The sequence below is a fragment of the Phyllostomus discolor genome, chromosome 7 (genome assembly GCF_004126475.2).
Source record: "Phyllostomus discolor isolate MPI-MPIP mPhyDis1 chromosome 7, mPhyDis1.pri.v3, whole genome shotgun sequence".
Taxonomy (NCBI): Eukaryota; Metazoa; Chordata; class Mammalia; order Chiroptera; family Phyllostomidae; genus Phyllostomus; species Phyllostomus discolor.
The window spans coordinates 58,814,336-58,840,196 of record NC_040909.2 but is presented as its reverse complement, the minus strand read 5'-3'; the positions used below and the strand labels follow the sequence as shown (position 1 = coordinate 58,840,196).

At 40.4% G+C, this 25,861-nt stretch overlaps 1 protein-coding gene across 22 annotated transcripts in view; it reads left to right on the top strand.

Moving 5' to 3' along the window:
- MAGI1 (membrane associated guanylate kinase, WW and PDZ domain containing 1) overlaps positions 1-25,861 on the top strand; it is a 604,195-nt gene that overhangs the window by 419,959 nt on the left and 158,375 nt on the right. The window contains exon 1 of one of the 22 annotated variants that reach the window (XM_036031544.1): positions 13,829-13,995. The exons of the other annotated variants lie outside the window; for them this stretch is intronic. The gene's annotated coding sequence lies outside the window, so the exon portion shown is untranslated. Of the gene's footprint in view, positions 1-13,828; positions 13,996-25,861 lie in introns of those variants that run through there. 22 annotated transcript variants of the gene reach the window in all.

Genomic DNA, 25,861 nt, shown 5'->3' with positions numbered 1-25,861 from the left:
TGGTAAGAATGTTGATTATTAGGAAAGTGGAGTACCTCACCCAAAGTTACCTAGTTAGTAAGTGGCTGAGTCTGGGTTCAGACCCAGGTTGGAATGATTACAAAATTTATGCACTATAGGCACCGATAATATTAGTGATCAGTACCATTTGTTAATGGGTGCTTGCATTTTGCAACTATTTTATAGACATTTTTATTTAGACTTATGACAACCTGCTGATGTTAGCCTTATCTGACTTAACCCAATATTCACACAGCTTACAAGAGGTGGGGTTGAGTTTTGAATTCAATTCTAGATTCTATCTTCAGTGCTGTTTTAGGCATTTCAGTCCCAGAGACCCAGGAATTGAAGAGGGCATCGCCTATATTTTTTCCAAAATCAGGCTCCTAATTTTGAAGTGGTTTTCAACTGTGAGGAAAATCAACTGTGATTTTCCTCTTTAGTTCTCTCTGCAACCTTTCTACTCTCCTTACACCTGGCGAAATTGGAGGCTAGTTAGAAGAATTCGCCACCATGCCAGAGAGTGAGCAGCTTGAATGCCTGTGTTCTGACCAGTGCCTGAGGAGAAAGGATAGGAAGAGAAGCATCTACATATCAGTTGCCCCTTCTTAGTCTATGGCAGAAATAATGAGTGTACTGAAATTAAGCTGACTGTGATTTTGGGGTAAATTTTTAATCACATGACATGTTACCTGTAAAATTGGGATGATAAGATTGCCTTTATAGGGTAATTATAAGAAATAAAGTATATTCAGGGCACCTGAGACCCATGGCATCTATTTCTCTTAATGCCAATCAAAACCCATTCTTGTCCTTCTGTGAATTTTGAGGTCTGTGTCACTGAACACATGCTCATAAACTATGTTAATGTACTTTTGTATTTCACAAAACATTTATTTAGCTAAGCCTTGACTGTGGGATTTGACTAGGATGGCAGTTGTTTTTGCTAACTGATTTTCTTTGCATACAAAGATGAACTGGATAGAATATTTGGAAATGTAGGTATTTTCTGGATCACTTTCTTCTTGTTTGTGATGCCCTCAATTTTGTTTTGTTATAAAACAGATTTGTTCGTGGACTTCAGAGATCCATTCTTTCGAGCCTGACAGTTCCCAGGGTCAGGCTGTCCTAGATGTAGACCTTTGGAGGTGGAATGTGTTTTGTACAAGAACAGTAGGAAGCAAGTGGCACTGAGGTTCATGGCTGGACACCTCTTGTCAGTGTCAAGGTGGGATGCCTGGCTGTGGGCACTGGTTTGCCATTGCAGAGGCTACAAGCACAGGGAAGGTCTGATTTTCTGGTATCTTCTCTTCTTCCCAGCTTCCTTTTGTGTACACGGCTTATTCATCTTTAACCCAATTCTGTGGCTGGATGGTGCTGTTATCACACTTCCTTAATTTATTCCTCATATTTGTAAGAATATGAGTAATAGTATTACTCATAATTCCCCAGTGGGGAATTAGGAAAGGATACAAGAACCTCACCTATAAAGGAATATTTGGTAACCTCTGTGAGTCCAGAAGTCCAGAGAACCTTTCTTATGGAACCAGCTTACTCTTCATTCTAGAAGGTGCCCACAGACTGCTGATGATCCATGTCAGCTAGTAAACTGCTGTATTAGTTATCACTTTTATGTAGCAAACTGGTGGTGGCTTAAAACAATAAGCATATGTCACCTCATACAGTGCCTGTAGTCTGAGAATCTGAGGAGTTCTGGAGTCTGGGAATGACTTAGCTGTGTGGTCCTGAGCTGAGGTCTTATGAGACTGTGGTCTACATGTCAGCCTAAGTTGCTGTAGTCATGTAAAGGCTGGACTGGGCTGGATGATCCACCTCCAAAGTGTCTCACTTCGTACCTAGATAGTTCGTGCTGGTTGTTGGCAGACAACATGTGGACTCTTCCATAGGGTCACTTGAATGACCTCATGACACAAGAGCTGGCTTCCTTCTTATGAGAGACCAAAGAGAAAGCTAGTTGCAAGTTGTAATGTCTTTTATGACCTAACCTCAGAAATCATACTTCATCATTTCTGCAGTATCAGGATAGCTCTGTTCAATGTGGGAGGACATTACATAGGAACTTGAATACCTGGGGGCAAGAATCAGTGGGTGCCACCTTGAAAGTGGGTACCTACACACTTCTCTTCCCACTGCATGCTTTCAAGTAGTCACTTGTTTATTCCAAAACCTGCTTATACTTCTTATATTGTTAACATAATGACATATACTTAAATATACATAATCCAATGAAATATAAGTGAGAAAAAAGAGAGATGTTTCCTTGAAAACTTACTCGACAAAGGTTGGTTGCTTAAAAATTGTTAAATCATGTTTAGGAAGGACTATAAAATATAAAGAGAAGTCATTAAAAATCTAAAGCACTCAAATTGCTTTGCAAGTGTCTTTCCATTATCACTTCATTTCAATTTGGAAATGTTAGACTCTGAATTATAAGTATACTAGTATATACCAAGAAAGATTCTTTAGAATCCCAAAAAAGGAAACTAGGTTCAAAAAATGTCCTTAATCTAATTTAAAAGATGAATGAATTAACGAATGCTGTGTATGTTAAAATAAGATACTTTATGTACTGAATTTTTCAGAATCTAAAATGCACTGGACCATAAGGCGCACCTAGCTTTTAGAGGAGGAAAATAGGAGAAAACATTTTTGAAGGAAAAAATGTGGTAAAATATTTAATAACGTGAATAACATAGGCCGCTGCTGCCCCTGGGCATGACCCCCCCGCCCCCGCCACAGTGAGCCAGGTAAGCTACATTCAGACTATAAGGTGCAGCCCCCCTGTCCTCCCAAATTTGGGGTGTGTGTCTTATAGTCCAAAAATACAGAGTATATGAATAATTTTTATGATTTCTTTTGTGTAACTCTTTTGATTAACTTACTAAGCTGGTTTCACACTTTTTAGAAAGAAGGCTTTTAATGTATGAGATGTTCTGCAGGCTCTTTCTTTCCTATTAATTATTACAAAAAGAAATTCACCACATTCTTTTCTTTTAAGAACCATATAAATCAAGGCATTGCAAGAAAGTTCTTGCAGTATCATATTTCATCAATTCTGAGATTTGTTTTCTGCATTTTAATGTTTGAGAAATTGAAATGCATTCTCTCATCATGGCATGTTGTCATTTAACTGGCAGTATTTCTCTGCCTTACTGCTTCATAAACTATAATTGTCTTATAGTTGATTAAATATGGTCGTTTTATGATTTTCTTGAGAATATGTTAAATACATGTGAATTCCTTGGTAGAATGAGGTGGGTATGTCTCCCCAGATGTGATTTGGATAACTTAGTCTGTCTAAATTTATTAATGAAGTTTCCTAAAGCAGTGACCTGGTTTAAAAAGTGGGAAACTCCCTGCCTTTTTAAAGTGAAGGTAGTAAACATCACATCTGTGTGTCTAAGTTTTCTCATGTGTAAAATGAGAAAGTTGAAACAAATTGTGCCTAAAGGCCCTGTCATCTTGACCATTCTCAGATTCTGGGTCTCTTCTAGAGGGAAGTAGAAGTTAATTGTTAATGTGTTGGGGGCGGTCAGATGTATTTTATAACAGGATGCAGTTCATCAGCCGTCTGCAACACACAGTGTCCATAAGGGCATATTCCCAAAGTTTGCCTGTGATTTCAGGAGTTAATCAACCACCCAGAGCCTGTTCCTGAACAAATCAGGCTAAGCACATACTTGAATTTTGCTTATTGAGTTTGCGGTTTTCTGTATTAAGATTTTTTTCTTCATTAAAAATATGTAAAGTAGAACTTTCTGAATTCTTCTGAGTTTATGGATTGTTCATTAAGGCTCAGACCTTTGCTAATATCCTCTGCCTTAATCCATCTGGAGTTCTGACTTGTCAGTTCCCTAGCCACAGTCTGTCCCGGTGCCAGTACAACTAGTGAGGGAAAGAAGCTCTCAAAATACTTTAATAAAGGATCTATAGCTCAAAGCTCTGTCAAATAAGGAAGAGTTATTGATAGAAAAAAAAACATTGTTATACTGTACTTTGAGTTTTCTTAGTAGTGTTTGAACATTTATAAAAGCTTTACCTACTTGGAGGTCCAAAGGCTCAATAAAACCCCCATTTATAGAGTCCATTAAAGAAACAGGGAAAGCACGAGATTGAACATTTAAGTGCCTTGAAAAGCTTGTGCTTTTCTTTTCTCTACATATCAGCCATACTAGTTGTGTTGTGCCCATAAGAATTACTGAAGGAACTATGTACTGGCATGTACACCTTCAAAAAGTGGGCTTGATTTGTACCAATACAAATACTTATCTGAGTGGGTCACCTTCTTTGGTGCTTAAATCAGCAACCTTAGCAGTTGTCACCTGGATTAATCACAGAGCAGCATTTACCTCCGGCTCCCCAGAGTTTGGAGATTGGCCATGTGACTGTTACTGTCTTTAATGGTCACCATGACAGGAAGCTCTCCCCCAGAGACAAACCTCAGCACTATGGCTCTGAACTTGGTGGCTTTCCTTCCTTTTTTGTGCACAGTGCCATTTCTTTCATGTGCCCATCTTTCCATATTGCATAATGTAGGGGATCGGAAACAGGTCTCAGTTCCTCTGATAGTATTGAATTAATTGGCAGGTGGCTGGCATTTTTAGACTCCAAAAGTGCCTTAAGAATTCAGTCTAGCAGTTGTAGTCTCTACTTATTAAAGGGCAGAGTAAATGATAGGGGTCCATTTTTCATTGCACCATCCTGCTGTACAGTTTTAATTTAAAAGAGATTGATTTAATAGCAATGTTATATCACTTTCTCTGGAGTAATAGAAAACACTGATATGGGCCAGGGAATCCCCTATCTACTTGTCTTAAATCAATCTTTTCATTTTCACAATGGGACAGTATTAATTATTTTTATTCTGCATATGGAGTTTGGTATTTTACCAAAAAAAAAAAAAACAGGGTTGATGTCAGATTTGTTTTATTTTCTTTTTTTCCAGATTTACTGAGGTAAGATTAACAAATACAAATTATGTATATTTTAGGTATTACAGCATGGCATATTGCATTATTAACTGATTACTATAATCAAGCTTAAACATCCATCACTTCACATAGGTACTTTTTGTGTGTGGTGAGAATACTTCAAAAAGATCCACTCACTTAAAAATTTCAGGTATATGAAACAGGGTGTTAACCACAGTCACCTTGCTGTACATTAGATCTCCAGAACTTATTCATTTTATAACTTAAAATTTGTACCTTTTGACCACCCTCTCCACATTTTCCCCATCCCTCAAGCCCCTGGAAAGCACTGTTCTGGTCTCTGGTTCTGTGACATCTGCTTTTTTAGGTTCCATGTATAAGTTGTCATACAGTGTTTATCTTTTGTGTCCAGCTTGTTTCACTTAGCCTGATGTCTTCTGGTGTATCATGTTTGTCACAGGTAGGAGGATTTGCTTTTTTATGGCTGAATAATATTTATGTAATAATTATATAATAATGCATACATATATATTATACATTATGTATACTTTTTCACATTTTCTTTATCCATTCACCCATGGATAGATAGATACTTAGGTTGTTTCCATACCTTGGCACTGTGAATAATGCTGCAGTAAACATGGGAGTGAGTACAAATGTCTCTTTAAGAAACTGATTTCACTTTCTTTGGATATATACTCAGAAGTGGGATTGTTGGATAATTGAAATTTGTTTTACATCCTGGTTCATCACCCATGAGCGATGTGAACTTTTGTAAGCCCTCTGAGCCTCCATTTTCTGATCTATATAAAGGGAAAAATCCCTTCTTTGTGAGAATTTGGGGCAGATTAAAATAAGTAATGGGTTAAATAACAGTGTAGCACCTGGCACACACTGAGTAAGCACCCAAAGAATTTTGGAGATATTTTAACAAAGAGCAAAGGAAAAAAATTTTACTGAATTTCAAGTATATGTAGACAAATGTTTTCATATAGATAATTGGTATTTTCCAAACTGACAGTATTGCAGAATCAGCCAATCACATGGAAATTGTGATTTTTAGGTAGAGTTGTTTAAAGTAGGTTGGAAGTTCAGGTCAAAAACAGCTTCTTGTTCATGATCCCTGATAGGATAAGAAAGAATGGCTAAGGAAAGTGAAAAGATGCTTAAGTCCTCTGCCTTGGAACACAATTGATTTTAATAGTGATAAATGACAAAACAAAATCTTTCTGGTAATTTTCCTCAGGTGATTACCTTCTAAAGGAGGTATCCTCAAGGAGATATTAAAGTTGGGGTTCCTCACATATGAGTTCATTCATGAAAGTGAACTCCAGGAAGAGTGCTCTTAACTTTCATTGCTGTATGATTTTTACCCCCACTTGCCATGAAAAGAATTTGAGCTCTCTAGTGTGCAATGTGGGTATAACTTGATCCTTTAGTTCCTTTGTGAGAAGCCCAATTTACAAGAGGAGTAATACTTGACAATGAAGTTCCTAAAGCTTTTTGCTGTCATTGTTCTCCTTAGTTTTGTCATCTGTATTAGAGCAAATATGTGCATTTGTGGGATCATAGCCCTTTATAGTAGAAGTTATTTTAGGTTACATGAGCGTGTATAGTCTATTTCTTGAGTTACTGGTTAGAATACAGATTCATAGGCTCCTTTTCTGGAAATTCTGACTAGATAGATTGGGATGGGGTACTAAATCTGTGGGGTTTTTTCACATGGTAGAAAATTTAATGGCATAGAAAGGTGGTCCCAATACTTTTAAGTGAAGTAAGGTGGTCACAAGACAGAATATATATTATGATTCTTAAATAAACAACATAGATTTGCACATACACATATCCCAAATGTTTGCTTTTGTTGTCTCTAGTTGGTAGAACCATCGGTGAATTTTGTTATATGTTTTTGCTACTTTGTGTATTTTTTAAAGCAGTACTACAGCTGAAAATGTGTATTTGAAGAATGCTGGACAACCCTAGCCTCTACAGTTAATCCAGTGGAAGTACTGGCCAAGCCACTGTTTCTTGGAAGTCTTATAAACTAACCTTGAAAGTGACCTATACCATCACTTCTCCTACATTCTATTGTTCACGCAGAGCACCCCTAGTACACTGTGGGAGGAGAATACAGGCGTTCAAATACCAGGAAACGGGCACCAACCAATGAGGGCTATCTTGGAGGTCAGCAACTCACCAAGTCTGGGGGATTGTTCTTAGGTTTCTCTGAGAAGGCTGTTGAAGCTGAGATACAAAGGATGAGCAGGTGGAGTGGGGGGGCATGGTAGAGAGCCTTTCCTGGGTGGTTAGATCATGGTACATTTTCACACTGAATAAAAACTGGCATGAATAGAGCAGAAATAGCTAGGAATCATGAGCTGGAAGATGATGCTGAAGAGGTTGGCAGGGACCAGACCACACATGTTCTTTGAAGTCTAAGACTTTGGGGTTTTTTTTTTGGAGACTTAAATTGGTGAGTGACATGATCACATTTACCCCTTTAAAAAAAGAAAAGAAAACAACATTTCTTCCTACTATGAGCCAGTGTGGAAGCCGTTATAGTTGTCCAGGCTAAAGAACATGGTAGATGAGAACATTGGTGACAGAGATGAGGACATGATGGACATGATAAACATGAGTTCAGGGGAATATTTGTCACAACTTAGAGATGCAGCTCAGGGGTCATCCAGGATGATTGCAGAAGTGCCGACTTATAGAATGGGATGTATGGAGGTAATATTCACCAAGAGAGGGAACCCTGGAAGGGGACATAATAGAAATGACCCTAAACTGAGATACCATTGCATATGTTGAGTAGCTGTATCAGGTTGTTCAGGTATGGAGATAAGCAGGCAAGTCTTTGCCAAGAAAAATGTAATCCCACACTGATTCACAAAAGCATGCTGCACATTTAGTACCATATGACAGGTGTTGTTTTTGTTTTAATTTATGTGAGTCGCTGAAGTTTGGCAATGCATAGGGAATTCTTGGTGTTTCTTTTTTGATTATCATTCTTGTTCTTAAAGCAAGTTGTTGAAATCTTTTAAATCTGAGTTTAATTAATTTTTTTAAGATTTTATTTATTTTTAGAGAGGGAAGGAAGGGAGGGAGGGGGAGGGAGGGAGGGAGAGAGAGAGAGAGGGAGAGAGAGAGAGAGGGAGAGAGAGAGAAAGAAACATCAATGTGTGGTTGCTGGGGGTTCTGGCCTGCAACCCAGGTATGTACCCTGGCTGGGAATCGAACCTGGGACACTTTGGTTCCCAGCCTGCGCTCAATCCACTGAGCTACGCCAGCCAGGGCTGAGTTTAATTAATTTTTGAAGTAATTTTTAGGGTATATTATGATATACTATTTCAGGTCTCCATTCCTCTTTCCCTGTATCTCCAAAATGAATTCTCTAACTTGCTTCCACACACACAAAAACACATACACTTTTATTTGTAAAAGAATTATGACATGTTATAAAATTATAATGTTTGAAAGTCTAAGGGGATCAGGAGCTGATTATTTTTATATTCCACACAAGAAATATCTTGATTGAACACCTACTTTGTGCCAGACTCTCTGTCAAGGTCTTTCATATTTTTAAAAATGGTACCTTCTCTCACCCATCAAAGATTTACTGTCCAGCAAACATTGTTCTAGGAACCTGTTACATGCTAGGCAATGGACTTAACAGCTCTCCTTTCCCACTCATTCCTTTGAGTGACAGAGAACAATAGCCATATCCTGCCCTTGAGCAGCTTATACCATGCCATGGGGACATGGATGTCGCATGGCCATAATAGACAAGATAAGACCCATAGGTATTGCCTCACAGCTATTGTTGTCTTGTTTAGTTCATTGCTGATTCCCAAGCCCCTGAAAGGACCTAGCATGGGATAGGCCCTCAGGATATGATTGTTGAAAGAAAAAATGAGCAAGTCACCATGATTTTTTAATTTAATTTTTTATTTTGAAATAATTGAGATTTGGAGAAAAGTTGCAAAAATAGTATGGGGAGTTCCCATATATCCTCTACCCAGCTTCCCCTGATACTAACATCTTATGTAACCATGGTACAATGATCAAAACCAGAAAATTAGCACTGTCAAAACACTGTTAAGTGAGCTAAGGACTATTTGGATCTCACCAATTTTTTCTACTCATGTCCTTCTTCTGGTTCAGAATCCACTCCAGGACCCCACACACTGCCTTGACTTGTCATGTCTCCTGAAATATGAGACACTTCCTCAGTCTTTCCTTGTCTTACACTACCTTGACATTTTTGAGGAAGAGCTGTAGCCAGTTGTTTTGTAAAATGCTTTCAATTTAGGGTTATCCGATGACTGAGGGCTGGCAGAGACTTCACACTGGAAGGACCTCATGAAGGAAGTGGAGCTTTTGGTGGGCTTGACAGAAGGGTGCTACTTGACAGAAAAATGGAAAGAGGACCTTTCATGCCAGGAGAATGGTGTACAAACGTATCTGTCCTGGAGCCCTTTGGTGTTGTCTTGGTTCTTCTTTGCATGTGCAAGTTAATGGGGAGCCTTAACTGACTGGTTAAGAGTTGTAATCACTCCTTGTCTAGCCACCGTGCTCCCATCAGCAAGCAGGTCCTCTTGCTGGGGGCTCAAGCCCAGCCACCATATGCTACTTGCTGTGCTGTTGGACTCAGGCTTTTGCTTCCTGGGTTTAGGAGATATGCTTCATCATCATTTTATCAGATGTTACTCCCTTTTGCTTCTGGAGACATAAGGTTTTATATTTATTTTCTTTTCTTATTACTATTATATTTGCTAAGATTTAGCAAGCACTAGATGCCAGATCTGAGTTGAGGGAGGCCTTTTCAGTAGAGAATGATTCTACCCTAAGGGTACAGACATTGTTTCTTTGGGGGAGGGGTGAAAAAAATCTTACTTTTTTAATGTATATGTACAGATAGAACTAAACAGACATGCAGGATATCTATAGTATTGAAATTTTATGGGGGGATTGATTAGAGGAAATAAAATCTAAAAAAGCTTATTGGTAGGATTGATAATGAAAAGAAGGTTGAGAAACATTGATTTAGGCAAAATGATTTGCCTATATTATCTCATTTAATTTTACAACATTACCTCAAATTAAGTGTTCTTATTCTCTCCATTAAAACATACAAATAAGGAAACAAGTTTAGTGGAATTGAGTAATTTGTTCAAGGTCACAGAGCCCAGGGTAGATAGGGGATATCCTAGATTCCAAAGGCCAAGGTCCAAACACTGATCATCCCTATCACTGTGTAGCCTTATTTGTATTAAAAATGAGTTAGCCACCCTGGCTGGTGTAGTGTACCTCAGTGGATTAAGTGCGGGCTGCGAACCAAAGCATCGCAGGTTCAATTCCCAGGCAGGGCACATGCCTGGGTTGCGAGCCAGGTCCCCAGTGGGGGCCACGTATGAGGCAACCACACATTGATGTTTCTCTCTCTCTCTCTTTCTCCCTCTCTTCCCCTCTGTAAAAATAAATAAATATTTTTTAAAAAATGAGTTAGCCCTGGCCGAAAGGCTTAGTTGGTTGGAACATGGTTCCCTTTACTAAAAGGTTGTGTTTTCTATTCCAGGTCGGGAAACATGCCTGGGTTTGGGGTTTGGTCTCTGGGGCATGTCCAGGAGGCAGTCAGCTGATGTTTCTCACATTGATGTCTCTCTCTCCACACCCCCATTCCTCTTTCTCTGAAAATCAATGGAAACGTGTCCTCAAGTGAGGACTAAAAAAAAGAAAATCAATAGAAGAAAATATATAGTGTATCCTAAAATCAAGGAAAACTTTTCTAGGCTGAGTTAGTTATTCATTGGAATTCCTTGTTATATTACCTTATAATTAGGGTAAATAATTGTGGGTCAGCTCTGTGTACACTTGCAATGATGTTAGGGTTCTACTTGTGGACAGGCATAAACTTACATAAAGTCAGGGCCTTTTGTCTGTTCCCTGTTGCATCTTCAGTGTCCAGAACAATGCAACAAATAGGAAGTGCTCAAAAAATATGTGTTGAACAAATAAAAGGGAAAGGATGTTACAGTTTTAAGAAAAAAAATTCAAAGCCAAACTGAATTAATTCTGTTTTGATGTTAGAGCTATGATGTTTGCACTTAAAAAAATAAACACCAACCCCAAAATACAGAAGACTCATACCTACCACAGAGAAAGTTAAGTTCTGGGTGGCCAGTTGAGTTTAATACAGAAACCACCTCTAGCAACTCCACATGTATAACGTAATGTCATTATATCTTGTTTGGCTGAGAGATTAAATCAGACTTAATTTTCCCATCCATTCTGAGGGGCTTGAAAGAACCCACAGGGTTTTTCTTTGAGATAGACTGCTGATAATACAATTGAGCGAGATATAAAGCACCTTCTTTTCACAGTTGAGTATTAAGGACAGCTATTTATGTTTGAAGTGGATACTCAGCCTACCTGAGATGTTCCATTGCACTGGACACACATGCAAAACCCTGAGTTGTATGAGGATGTACAAAAAAATTTGAAATTTCCTCTCCCTAAGAAATTTTATTTTAACCATCTGTGAACAAGAAACACATTAGTCAGCATATTACACAAAACTTAAAGTTCATTTTATAATCTTTACTGAGACATATCACCTGCATCTGCTTGATCTAGGTTGAAGATTCAGGAGTGGCTACAAAACTGAGTTAGATTTGCCAAACGATGCCCTTACAGACAAGTGCAAATGTCAGTTTTCAGAGATCCTTCACAAGGTACATAATTCAGAGGATCAGGGCTCAAGAGAGGGTAGCATGGCTCAAAAGAAGTCCATTTCAATATATATGAGTAGAGATAGACAAAAGGATGGTGACATCACACCAAGTCCTCATTTTCTTGTTACCAGTGGCATTTCCCAGCAGCACTAAGAGGGCTTGTAAGAAAATCTACCACAAATGCAAATGAAACAAAATTTGTGGAGCTCAGAATCTGAATGGTTAGGGATTTTGCTGGCTGCTTCAAAGGATAAACCACCCCTGTGTTAGACCAAGCTTCTTTTGCATGTGGGTTCAAATAATTCTTTCTTTAAATCACATTTCTTAGAATTCTATTAAGTGGCCTTTTTGTTTCCCTTTGCATTTAATTCTTCTTTTCCCACCCCCTTGAAGCTCATAAGGCTTGGTATAGTTAGATGGTAATTTTGGGAAATAGGGTATCTCTCTCACTCTCACTCTCACTCTCACTCTTTCTGTCTCACTCTCTCTTGCTCTTGCTCTTCCCCCGCCCCTAGCCCTCTTCATGGAGACCTGAGTGCTTCAGGGCTTCAATTACAGGTTTTCTGCCACCTAACACTCTACCTTTGAGGACACTCAGCAGGGACGCCCTGTACTACAGACACTCCATTCCACACATTGAATGACCTAATGTAATTATTTAAAATTGAAAATCACTTTCACTATCTCAACCCCACCCTTCTCTTTTGAAGTTACTTAGACATTCTTTGACTGCATCTTATCAGAATCAGGACTCTCTGATGAGCTCTACACAAAGAAAATTGTACCGGCTTTGCTTTTGGGACCCCCCCATGTCAAATCCTTTCCCTGTGCCAGCTTAAAAAAAAACAACTAGACACGAGTGAATGTAATATTACTCTCTCATTTGGCTAATGCATTTCCACACCCTTGAGGGGAGGCCTGTTTCAAACTTATATTGTGGATTTTATTGTCCTGCTTCTGTAATTCACATGGAAAAAATCACTTTTAACATTATATAAACTATGTCAAGTAATTGCTTTTTGGCTCCCACCTTGTTAGAGGATTTGCTGTCCTGGGCAGTGATGCAAGCATGCCAGAAGCCAAAACCAGTGTAGTCAAATCAATTATTTCCCATGAATGCCCACTCACTATTGCCACAGTCCACCTGAAATTAGAACCAAAATGATGTATGAATCAAAAGGATGAGCTGGCCTGAGGTGTCAAGTTCAAAGGGGCTCTCTGAGTTTTTTATTTTTTCCTATGGCCCTGGGAGTCTTTTAGGAGGTGGGGAAGGCAGTTATCCTTGCCAAAGAAGGAGTGAATTACCTTTCAAAATTCAAAAGGCATGCTCTCTTGGCCTTAGAGTTTACAAAGGCAGTAGCATAGGGAGACCAAGACCCAAGGCTTTGAACTGGGACTGACCTGAGACATTGCTCCAAACACCTCTTAGTTGAGTAACCTTTGGCAGTCATTTATCCTCTCTGAACCTCACCTTTCTCATCTTTCAAAGGGAAGACAAATAGTTACCCCTTTCTTGGGTGGCAGGAGGCTGAGATGCATCCATATTGTGGCTGGAGCATCGTGCTAGGATAGATTTTAAGGGACCTAGGATGTGAAGCTAAGGTGTTTATCTTGTATTTCTTGGATTGGGGGCAGATGTAAGTTTCCAGAAGAGTTGAGGTATGATTGGATTTCTGATGTATGAAGTGGGGATGGTAGACTGTAATACCATCACAGTGCTTCCAAAATGGTCTGCACCAGTAGAGAATATTTTTTGGCCTATAATAATCATTTAATAAAGTGGCAGGTGTCATTTAAAAATTGTTACTATAGGGAATATAACTAGGATGGTTCAGCCTTATTTCTGCTTTATTTTAACGGATAAAATACCTGTCCTGTTTGACCCACACTTCCACATTCATTTCCAAGGTTGGGCCCAAATTTCCCTGACCAACCGGGCCCGGGACCACGTGACCGCCTTTCCCCTGCTGGGTGCCCTGAAAGCAATATTTATCTTCCACCCCACCCCACCACTCGTACCCAGACTTTGTGGATGGGGAGGGGGGGAAGTCTTGTACTCCCGAGGGACCCAGCAGCCGGGGGGGGGGGGGGGGGGGGGGCAAGTGTGAATAGTGCGCATTGACACCCCCACCCTAGCGAGCGCGGGCTGGGGACGCTGGAGCTTTGCCTCTGCCTGCGGGCCCCATAAAAGGAGCAGCTGCTGCCGCGGCCGCTCAAACGCGTGGGGATGAGGCGGGTGGCTGCTGAGTGTACTCCTGGGCTCCGGCAGTGACCGAGGCGGACCTCGGGGCCCAAGGGGCCAGCAGGTAACCGCGAGCCTCAGGCAGGTTTTGTCCTTGGGCTTGGAAGTGACAGCCGGAGGAGGGGAGGGGCGGAGGCCTGGCTGGCTGGGCGGAGGCTGGGCAGGGATGAGAAAGAGGGGGAAGGCTGAAAAGGGAAGGAAAGAAAGGAAGGAAAAGGCAGTGGGGGGAGGGTTGAGGCGGGAGGAAGGAAGGAAGGAAGGAAGGAGCCTAGCTGATATGAGCTGCACTTGCAGCCACACCAGACGTTCAAGTTCCCCAAATCCGACCTTTCCCCATCAGCGGGCGAGGTCAACATGCCTGCCCGGAACGCTCCCGCGTAGCGCAGGCTGCAGCCAGCCATGTTTTCTGGGCGAGCTTCCCGGGCACGGAGGAGCGGCAGGCCAGCGCGCGGGGACAGCGTGGGCACAGGTGAAAAGAGATGGGAATGGCCAGTCTCCTCCAGGTCTGCGCTGCTAGGAGTGAGGGTCAAGGGGAGGATGCTTTACTTGGCCTCTGGTCGCTTGAGAGCCGGGCTCCATTCCCCCTCGATGTCTCCCATTCTCGCTGTCCCCACTTGACTGGCCTGCTGCCACTTAATGAATTGTTGGCTTCCTTTCTCCCCCCCCCCCACCCCCGCCTGTATTTTGAGCTCCTCTAAGAGTGTTGTTTGCATAAAATTGGGCTCAGCTGGAGAAAATGGAGAGGGTCTGAAAAGAAGAGGCCCTTGTATGCAGAGCCCCATTGTAAAGCAGGCTTTTTCTCCCATCCAGAGTCTCTGCAGGTCCTCCAAACAGAAAGATGAATGTTAGGCCACCGAGCTCCTTGGCTTGTCCGTCAGCTGCCCCATCTTCTTCCCTATTGGGATTCTTCCTCTGTGAGCCAAAGGCAACTCTGAAGCTGTGAGGGCTCCATTTCACCTGGATCCCCCCCCCCACCCATACCCTCTGATGCTAATTTCCATGGCTTCCCCGCCCACTCACAGGAAATGCAACTCTCCTCTTTCTTGGTCATAATACTTTGAGCAGAGTTCCTTCCTTTAGACCAAATAGGATCCATCAGTGAGTTGCCTGTATTCTAGTCTGGGTTGGGGGTTTATTAGAGACCTTTGCTTGGGGAAGTCTTAGGTAGGAATTTGGAAATTCCTTAATTACTCCAGTTGCTCCCCAGCTGAGAATTGTCCTTATTTTTTCCTAATAATGTAGCTTCATGCTTGGACTTTCCTACAAGTGTGATGTCCCAACCACAGGCTCTGTCTTAACATGGTCCAGCCGTGGTTTGTATGTGGGAGAAAACATGTAATTGTCTGTTATAGAATGAATACAAGCAGTATAACCACAACAGCCAACTGTAATGGAGGGTGTAAGCATAGGCCATATACTGTTCTTGTCTCTTTACACCTGTTTACACCCTGATGCACATAGTCATCAAGAATCCCCAGTTAAAGCAGAAGAAGTACAGGGAGATTAATTTATCCAGTGTCCACAGCTACTATGTGGTTGTACTGGGATTTGAATCTGTGCAGAGCTCATGCTCTTTACTGTGGAGTCAGATAGATTTAGGTTGTATCTTGGATTCAACATTTACAGAATTTGCTAGTTAACCTGTATAAATCCGATATGGCATATTATATAATAATGAGTATAAAATGCCTAGCATATAATTCATAAAGTTATTATTAGATGTAGTATGTAGTTGCAAGAGCACAATGCCATAACCAGTTACAGATTTTAAAGCAGAGGCTATCTGTGCTTATGTTTAACTCTTTCACTTTGGGGCTAATGAACTTGCCAAAATACTGAAACCTCCTAAGTCTACATTTTCACATCTGTAATATGGGCTATGCTGTAACCAAATGAGAAGATATGCTTAAAACAGCACATGGCCTGGCATACATTCTGCTCAAGAAATGTTGCTGTTGGGCTTATATATATATTTTTTGTAAATCAGTATAGGCTACTGCATTGGGTTTGTTTTTGTTTTGTAATATCTGGATTAATATGGTTGTGCATTACTCCGTGGACTGTGGGGCATCATATACCTGTATAATACAAATTTAGCTTAAGGAGTTTGTCAGCACACATGTGCACACATACACATGTTCTTAGGCATGTGTGCCTGAGTGTGTGCATGCACACAGACCCACATGCACATACCCCTGAATGTCTACACTTGAAATTATAAGAACATAGTGAATTCTGAGTTGTTCTGTAAGAGCCCGGTTTCTCTTGGCAAAGCAATCACTCTGACTTCTAAGGGCTAGGGAAACATCAGAGTTAATTTTAAAGCTGTCTGAAAACCAGCTGGAAGAATTAGCACCACACCTAATGGTTGCAAGGAAAAAAAACGGATTGACTATGACCGTTACTGTTTTCATAGGTTCTTAAAATTGATTACACATGCTGCAGAACTTACAAATAGCCATTTGGAATCTTAAACGATTCTAGAATGAGTTTCTTTTCAGATACGGTTTTATAGATATTGATAAGTGAAGTCTTTGAATGAAACTTTCAAAAATGCATTGTTGATATAGATTAATGTGTTTTAAACAGCTGTTTAGAGTTTGACCAAGAAATCTGTTTATAAATGAAGAAGGTGCTGTGAGATCAATGTTTATAAAACAGAATGTGTTGACTAGAAAACAACCTAAATGCCCATCAATAAGGGACTGGTTAAACAAATTGCAGTATATACTTATAATGAGGTGAATAGACCCTATTGAAAGAATGAGGTGTTGTGTATGGAATGGACCACTGCAATACTAAATCCATGGGGTCAAGAATTTAATCCATGTTTAGTACCTCCTAGAACAGTGCTTGCTACTTAAAAGTTGCTTCATAAATAATTGAACAACTGAGTGAATAGTATTCACTGAGACAAAGCAAGGTATTAAACAGTGTCTCTAGTTCATTGCTATGTATGCTTTTAAATGAATTTATGTGTCTGTGCACATGTAGAAAACAGTGGTTGTTTTTAGGGAGGGACTGGGGGGGCTAGAGGGGAGTGATTGTGTTGATTGGTTGGTTATTTGTAACATTCACCATTATGTGCATGTACTAATTAAAAACAAAAAAAAATCAGAGGGCCTTCCTGAATTTGTTTTTAATTTTTATTCGGTGTAACTCACCCTTCTTGTTACCACTTTACTACAGGCCATTTAATTTCTTTGCCTTGTTTAAATACTGCAACCCTTTGCTAGGATGATAAGCATGGAAGGGGTGGGAGGTGTCTATAGATGGAATTCCTGTGTAAGTGGTACATCGTCCTGCCTATGCATTTGCTCATGAAGCATACCTTACTGTTGTTCTTTGTAGTCTTCATAAACCTGCCATGCCTTAGATGGAGCCTGGTCCTTTTGAAGAACTCCATAGACATTTCAAAGTAAACAGATGGCTAGAGCTTGAGTCACCTGAGAATTTATAATTTCATGATAATAAGGGCAGATTTCAAAGTAAGAAATTTTTACTTCAAGATGGGTACTTCCTAGCCTTTGAGAAGCATCTTACACATACTTCTAGAATTCTGACCTCTTGTATAGGTCTTTGCTTCAAAGTGCAAGATGACCCATGAGAATGCAGGAAGAAACAATCTCACATTCTATGTCTGTACAATTTTAAAGTGTCATTTTTAAAATACCCTATATAGCCCAAATAGTAATAGTATTTGCTTTCTCTCATTGCTTGATTTGTTTTGACTGAACCATTGAAAGTTAGTTGCCCACAGTATGCCACTTCACCTCTGCCAGTGCTTTTCTTAAATTCTTAAGCTTCTTTTAAGGTACTATATTTTTAGATAGGTATTACATTTTGTTATTTCTTACAGAATTTTAAAGAATGACATTAGAGTTTGGAAGAACTGTCTATTTTACATTGTTATTTGAATTTTTAGTATATGCAAATTCATAAGATTTGGGTCTTTATTTCCATTATCCTTGACCATCTCAGTAAACTCAAATAATGCACACATGTCTATTGCAGCCCTCCAAAAAGAGATACTGATCCTTATGTCCTAAAAGTGATCCATATAGATGATAGTGATAGTGAAGATGTTAGCAACATATTGACATGTTATGGCAGGTTATAAATCATTCTTATGTATTAATGTAGAAAATAACCTCATCAAATTTGCATTATGTTTGTTATCCGAGGTAGCACTAATCACACTGATTTTTCCTCATTGTTTCTAACAGCATTGTGGGTTTGGCCTGCTACTATCAGTTAGGCTTTGGTGATAGGTCAGGACAAAATCACTCATAATCATGTCTTAACACAGACAAAAACTTAAAAGTTATCTAGACCACAGAAATGGCTAAACATTTCCCCCTGCTTCTTTATGTCTGACTTCTGCTTCTTTATTTTTGCAACTATAATTGTAGCATTGCTTCATCCCTGCCATGTTCCAGGTGTGATTTATTAGGATACACACACATTAGAATTGCCTCCACTTCTGAAGGGAAGTCCAGACTGAAGCCCTGCTTCCTTGAACCCTTCCTGAAATCACTTGAAGCAGCTGGACACATGCCCAACTCCTATAAAAGCCCACTGCAATCAACACTTCCTACTGAGTACCACCAATTCCCCAGAGGGTACATTCTCCCTCTTGCAATGAGTCATTAGCCCATTCTTGCAACTATAGTATGTTCCCGGTGGTCTTTGAAGCATTTGCTATTTAGTTGTTTAGAAACAGAAGAACTTTTCAGAAGTCTTTGAGTAACATTTTATTTTTTAAAATATTTTATTTATTTACTTTTAGAGAAAGAGGAAGGGAGGGAGAGAGGGAGAGAAACATCTGTGCATGAGAGAAACATCGATAGGTTGCACATCCGGAACCAGGGACCTGGTGTGCAACACAGGTATGTGCCCTGACCAGGAATTGAACCAGGGACATTTTGGTTTGTGGAATGATGTCCAACCAACTGAGCCACACCAGACAGGGCCTTTGAGTAATATTTTAAAGTGAAACATAGCATTTTGTTTGTGAAGTAGTACTTATGCATTATAAAGAATCTGAAAAATACTAAAAAATTTCAAGAATAAAATAAAAAATTGACATGAATTCCATGACCCAGGAATAATTATTATGAACATTCAGCTATATTTCCTCTACACACACACACACACACACACACACCTACCTCTACATCCCTCTTTCCATATATATACACACACACATCCTTAAATTATTCCAAAATGGACAGTTTTTCCTTTTTAACTATTGTGATCAACATCTTCATGTTTTAATGTATGTTTAAATTTTTGTTTATTTCTTTTGGATAGATTTCCTTAGAAACATAAAAATGTAAATACTTGTAAAAAGTTCTCCTTAAGTATTGTGTGGTTATTTTTCAAACAAAGATTTTATCCCGAGATTTGATCATCAGACTTGCGGCACCTGGGGAGCCCTGGAATTCTCAGCCTCTTTTGCTGCTCCCAACATCTGATTCCTCCTTCCCTCTCATGCACACTGGGTTTTGCTTGTTACCAGCGTGGCTGCATTTGCTGTCACCATGTGGAAGGGAGAGGGACAGATCCCAGTGAAGGATTGTTGTGCATTCCTGCACCCCAGTGTGTATGAACTATATTCTTCCAGTACCTCTTTAGTGCCAGAATCTGATTAGTCAGTACCTCTTCCTCAATACCTAGCAGGCAGCTTTGTAAAATAGGCTGTCTAGTAAATATTTGTTGCTTATGTAGATGTGAGTCCTGTTTCAGACTTAAAGCAACCTGCAATTTTGAGAATTATTTTAATATAATACGGTTCCCTTCTAAAACCAAATGTAAAAGTTTATAACTCCCTATAATTTGATGTTCCAATCATTCTGTCATCCTGCAAGTACTTACTGAGGGCCTCCTCTTTGCCAGGCACTCCTAAGGGCACTGGGGGTATAGCAGCGAGCTCAGCCAAATTTCACAGACACAAAGTAAACCTCAAGTAAATGTGAAATGCCAAGGAATGCTACATGCTGTCATGTAAAATAACAAAGCTGGTGAGGAGATAAGAGACTCAAAGGGTCAGTGTTTATTTTGGATAGAGCGATCCAGGAAGGCAAATAAAAAGTAGGAAGTCTCTCTCCTATGGGTTGTATTTGTTGATCCAAAATATTCATTAGAGCTTCGATGTTAATGAACATCTAACTACCAGTTGTCATTGTGTGTGGTTGACGACTTTCCCTTTGATGACAAGTACTTTCTATATATTATTTAATCTCGTATTCCTACTGCTCTCATGAGTTAGTTATTAAATCTCTTCAATTGAAGTGTGTGAGGAGTGAGAGAGGTTAAATTACCATCCTAAATTCACACAGCTCCTAAGTAGCAGAGTTGATGATACTCAAATCCAGACTGTGTTTAAGTCTAGATTTAGTCCTTCCCTAGGTTCCTGAGACTAAGAAGGAATAGGCACTTGTAGTCAAAACTACTGGCAATAGGTTAATTAGAAACCATTGGCATGTAAACTATATTTATATCCATGACAGGCCTCTCTTCATATGCTAACTAGCTGCCCTGGGTCTGCTGAGTATAGAGGAAGCCAGCTCTTTTTGTGTCTAGGAATAGCCTGGAAAGGCTCTGCTTTTGATCCCAGTTGGGCTATGGTGAGTGATTTAACATATGTTTTCTTACACCCCGTTATTGAGCACATTTGCTTTGGCCCAAGATCACAATTGTGGATACAGGTTAAGAGGACACCAGTTTTTTTTTGTGGTGCTTGTTCCCTAGAGAATTGGGGATATCCATTTCAGATGGCCCCTTGGCAGCATTGTGGGGAAGGGTTTTCTATATGACGGTTGATGGTATGTGTGTCTTGTTTAAAGAAAGAAGAATATTGAGGATCACAAGGAGAGGAGAAAGTGGCCACTCTGGTTCTGCCACTTGCACATCCCTGCGGCTCTGCGGTGAATCTTGCCTTCCAAGAGTTAGATGGTAGCACGGCATCTAGCGGCTCTTAACCAGGTGAAGAGAGTTACTCTGAGACTAATTAATTTTTCTGCTCAATTACAGGCTACTTTTGATATGTTTTATTTTCCAGATTTCAAAGAGCTTCTGTAGTATTACCGATAAACCCAGCCAACTTAGCATGAATCTACCTGTAGGGGATGTCTAGATATCTGTATTTTTTTCAGGAAATACTTAACAAATATTTCTGGATGAGAAAGGTAGATTGGTGTTTCACTACCCAGAAAGTGTGCTATGTACCTGTTAGTCTGACCAAGAAATTATCCATTAGATCTATCCCAGTTGAAGCCTCATACTTAGTTGAGGCATTTTGTTGATTGTACTAGACTTTGGAGGTTGTGAGGCTGTTACAGAACAAACACGGGGGGGCCTGGGACGATACACTATTATTGAAAAAAGGCCCCGGGTCCATTATGTCTGCCGCCCTAGGAAAGATGTCTCTCAATGCCAGAGATTTGTGAAAAGGAAAGGAAATGTTTATTTAATGCTATACAAACTTCAAGTAGTTACCTAATGTCTTTATCAAAAATCCTAAAGTCCCTAAAAACACCCACAAACACACCCCCTTTGCCCAGTCCAGAGTACCATATCTCAGGAAAGGAAATAGAAGTCCATGGCTCAGGCAGTCCTCTGGTTCTTCCTCTCAGGGCTGCGGGAGTCTCCACTCTGTCAAGGCCACGTGATTCCCCCTCTCTCAGGGCTGCGGTCCTCTCTGCACTTCTACAGCTGCATGATTCTCCCTCTCTCAGGGCTGTGGAAAGGGAGAGTCCCCACTCTGTCCAGGCCGCATGGTTCTCCCTCTCTCAGGGCTGTGGGAAGGGAGAGTCCCTACTTTGTCCAGGCCACGTGGTTCTCCCTCAATGGCTGCCGTGTCTGGGTTTAAATCCCCCACGCCAATCTTCTTCTGCAGCCCCATTTCCAACTCCTCCTACACTTGGGCACAGTTGCCCTCAATCCGCTGTCTTCTCCAGCTTTTCTGGTTGCCACCGTGGGTCTGGGCAGGTGTCATCCCATGTCCTGGAGCCAATCTTCTCCCAGCTCCCACGCAGGCGCTGTAACTCAGGGGACCTGCCTCCCAGGTCCCATCTTGGGGGGAGGTCCCTTTCCATCCCCCTGGCCTTGAGCATGGCCATAGCTATTTAGCATATCTAAGTGACCAGCCAAAGGCTATAGGAATGCTAAATGACCATGCCATGGATTAGCTGCAAAGCTGCCCAGCATGTTCTTGCTCTGTGTGCCCCTTCCCCCAACTCACACCTGTGGGGGAAGGGGTGAAGACACCTTAAAATCTCCTGGACACCTTGAGTTCTGGACCCCATTTCAAGTGCCTATTTGGGGTCCCCCTTCTTGGCTGCACCCTGTAACAAGGCCATTGCTGTCCTGATTCCTGTAATTCTGCCCTTTGGCTTCATCCTTCTGCTCCACCTGCAGGTTCAGGAAAGTGGCAGACAGAAACAATTGTGACTGCATTTAAATGATCAGTAACTTCATTCTGTGTCTCATTAAATGTATAATTTTCAGGGTGTGGGGAAGAACGTGGAATCCTAATTTGACTATTAGTTTAACAGTGATTGTTTCCTTTGCATTTACTTAATAATCTAGTAACTCCTCAATGTAAATTGAAAGATGAAAATGTTATTTTGGAAATACATACTTGAATTCAATATTGGTGTGCAGAGTTTTGCTTTTATTTCAAGGTATATTTGGGTCCTAGGGATTGTTGTTCAGAAAGCATCCTTTTCTTCTCGCCGCCTCCCCCCCCCCCCCCCCCCCCCCCCGATTCTGTTTTCCTTCCCACAGTTGTTTATTGAACGTTAAGCTATGAGGAGACAAAAGAGAATAAGTTATAATTCTTCAGTATGGACTGGTGAGCAGGGGGAGAGATAAATGAAGAAATAACAATAATCCAGTGTGGTAAATAGCATGAGATGCCATACATCATGAAGAAAATGCAAAGGGTTCATGGAGAAAGGAGTGGTTGTTTCTGCTTGTGAATGTTGATAATGGCTAACACAGAAAGGGGCTTTGTAGCATCAACAGGAGTTTGCCAAGGCAGGTAACATCATGAGCAAAGGTATATTGGCATAAATGTGCATGGCCTACTCATGGGCAACATATAGTGGAGTGTATCTATTGTTTAAACACATGGAATGAATGGTGGATGGTGGCATGTGAGGTTAGAGAAAGTAGGTGAGGGTATGTTGTGAAGGATCTGAGTGTTGCAAACCTCTGCTGATCCTTGGTGACACCCATGTTTCACTTAGAACCCTTTGCATTAACATAGTGAAGCAGAATCTGAACTCAAATTGACTCAAACAGAAAAGAGAATTTATAGATTTATGTAATGAAAAAGTCCAAAGATACATACATGCCTTCAGGCGTGGCTAGATCTGGGTACCCAAAGGTTGCTGTTATGAACCTGTCCTACCTCAGCTGTGCCCTCTGCTGTGTTGGTTTCATCAACAGGCTTATCCCTGGTGGGATGGGATTAATCCTGGCAGCTTTAGACTTCTATCCTTGTGCTTAGCACCCTCTCTGAAAATGAGCTTCTTTCTCTAATTGGTTACAACCAAAATTTGAGATTCAGTCCAATTGGATTAACTGGAGTTATACCACCAGCCCTGAGTACTTCGGTGGAAAAGAAGACTGTATTGATTAGCTAGGTCAGGGTCACGAGCTGATCTCTGGAGCTGGGAGCTGGTTGCAGAAAAAAATGGGGAATGGAGACTAGTTAGATCAAAGCAGTACGTTTCCCATACTATCAATTCTACCCCACACAATGAAAAGGATTCGCTCTTTTGAAAATACCCTGAAATCCCTTCTGATTTATTTTACCTTCATAACTGCTGTAAGGGAGCCAGGCAGAGGCTCATCCTTTTTGTAGAAATCTTTAGGAAGGGTAGGCTGTAGCAATATTTGTATGGCTTTTTAAAACTCACATTTCATTAGCAGATCACTTACTTTTTTTCATTCATGTTATTCACTACAGGGTTCCTGAGAACCTGGAATGTGGGAAGCCTTGAAGCTAGGAACTTCCAGTATGCTAAGAATTATTATAAAAAGATGAATCCTGCATTTACAGAATTTGTAGCTTGGTGGGGGAGATAAGATCAGAACCAAAATAATAATATAGTGAAATGGGAGTATGTATAAAACAGAAAATCAATAGTCTATAAGGAAAAAACCTATAAACAATAGGTAAAGCTCTCCAAGTGACGGAGGAGTTAGGGCGTGAATCAGCCTGTTGTATTTGTTTTCTGTTTCCACGTGCCCCTCATGATGTGAGTACCTCACTGAGTCCATATGATTTTAGTGCTTATTATGTATTTTTTTTAATTCAACATAGTCCTTGAATCCAAGCCAGCTTTCTCAGCTGTTACTTAACTAGAGAAGCAGCAATCAATGTGATTTTGACTATAAGCTGTCAAGACAAAAATATTGAGGTGTCACAATTAAGATAGGGATTACCTAACTGATCTCTATTTTAAGAAATATTAATTTTAACTTTGCCAAATTTAAGCCTTAGCTATTTTTCTTTGAATCATTCCTCGTAGTCAAATGTATAAATAGCTTTCAGCTGAATGAATGGTGGTGTTTGAATGTCATTGATAGTTTTATTCCACTATAAGAGAAAGAAAAGGAACATTTGGGTTACTTTTTGGGTTTGAAAGATTACTGTGTTCTTTGTTTTCCTGGTGTGAAGACAAACCTGTATGCTGATAGAAATATAGTTGAGGTCTTAACACATCGTTATGGATGCTATTTCAAAGTTCCCTCCCCTTCTCCTTTGAACATAAACTTCACTCATTGGGACCGTAGGATGTATAGCTTTCTTCCTCCTCTCCCTGTTGCTGTCTCTAGCATATTGACTACATTAGGAGCTTATGTCAGAGCTGCAAGAGACAAGGCATCTCATGTGGTTCACTTCTTTTACAGGAGAGGAGAGTGAGGTTGTTAAGTTTCCTCAACCTTAACAGTGATTTTCTCTTGAATCAGATCTTCCCTTTGAAGACTTGTTCATGTGAGGCTTTTAGGAAAAAGGAAAATTGTTTTAATGACCTGACCTTAGAAATATCCACTAACATCAGACTTTCTTTTCATCTTTCAAATCCTTTTCAAAGTCATGGTGAGGGGTGGCAGTAAAAATCCCTTGGGGAACAAGAACAACTCCAAAAAAAAGCTGACCTGGGCTGGCATCTCCTACAGCAGTATTGGATTTGCCAGGGTTATTTTTGCCCTTGGCACTCTTCTTCCTTCCTAATTGCAGGGCCATATGGTGCCTTGTCCCCCACATGGAGAGTTGGCACTTTTTCTCCATTCAATCTCTGTTCTTTCTGCTACACAAATTATCTGCCATGGTACTGTGGTTGAACAAACTCATCCTTCTCCACCCCAGAGGATTTGGAGGCTCTGCGCCATAAAAATCAGAGCTGAAGCCTCCTGTAAATTCTGTAGATTGGTGACCAGCAATAAAAAAACTAAACAATAGATAGTGAAATGAGATTGCATTTTGGAGGTAGTCAGACTGGGGTTCGAATCCTGGCCCACTCGTGCTATTATGTCATTGGTCTCACTGACAAACATAATGAGCATTTATGCCAGGCACTGCAATCTTTTTCTGATCTTGTTTGTCATATCAGCTCTCAGTGAACTGAGGCTTGGAATGGTTATTAAGACACTTGCTTGTCAGAGTTACAGGGCTCATGCCAGTTTCAGACTCTGCCTTTACAAATCCCATTTTCTTAACCAATAGTGCCTTTTCAGTAAGAGATTATCTAATATTAAGTTATGCTTTTGTTCTGCATTCCAAGTCATAACATAATCTGGAAAGAGGAACATTAGTGATGATGCTTTTTATAAAACATCCAACTCCAGAATTTACTGAAGTGATACAAGCTTTCATAAGTGCTCTTTAGGCAGTTGAGGATTTTGGATTGGAT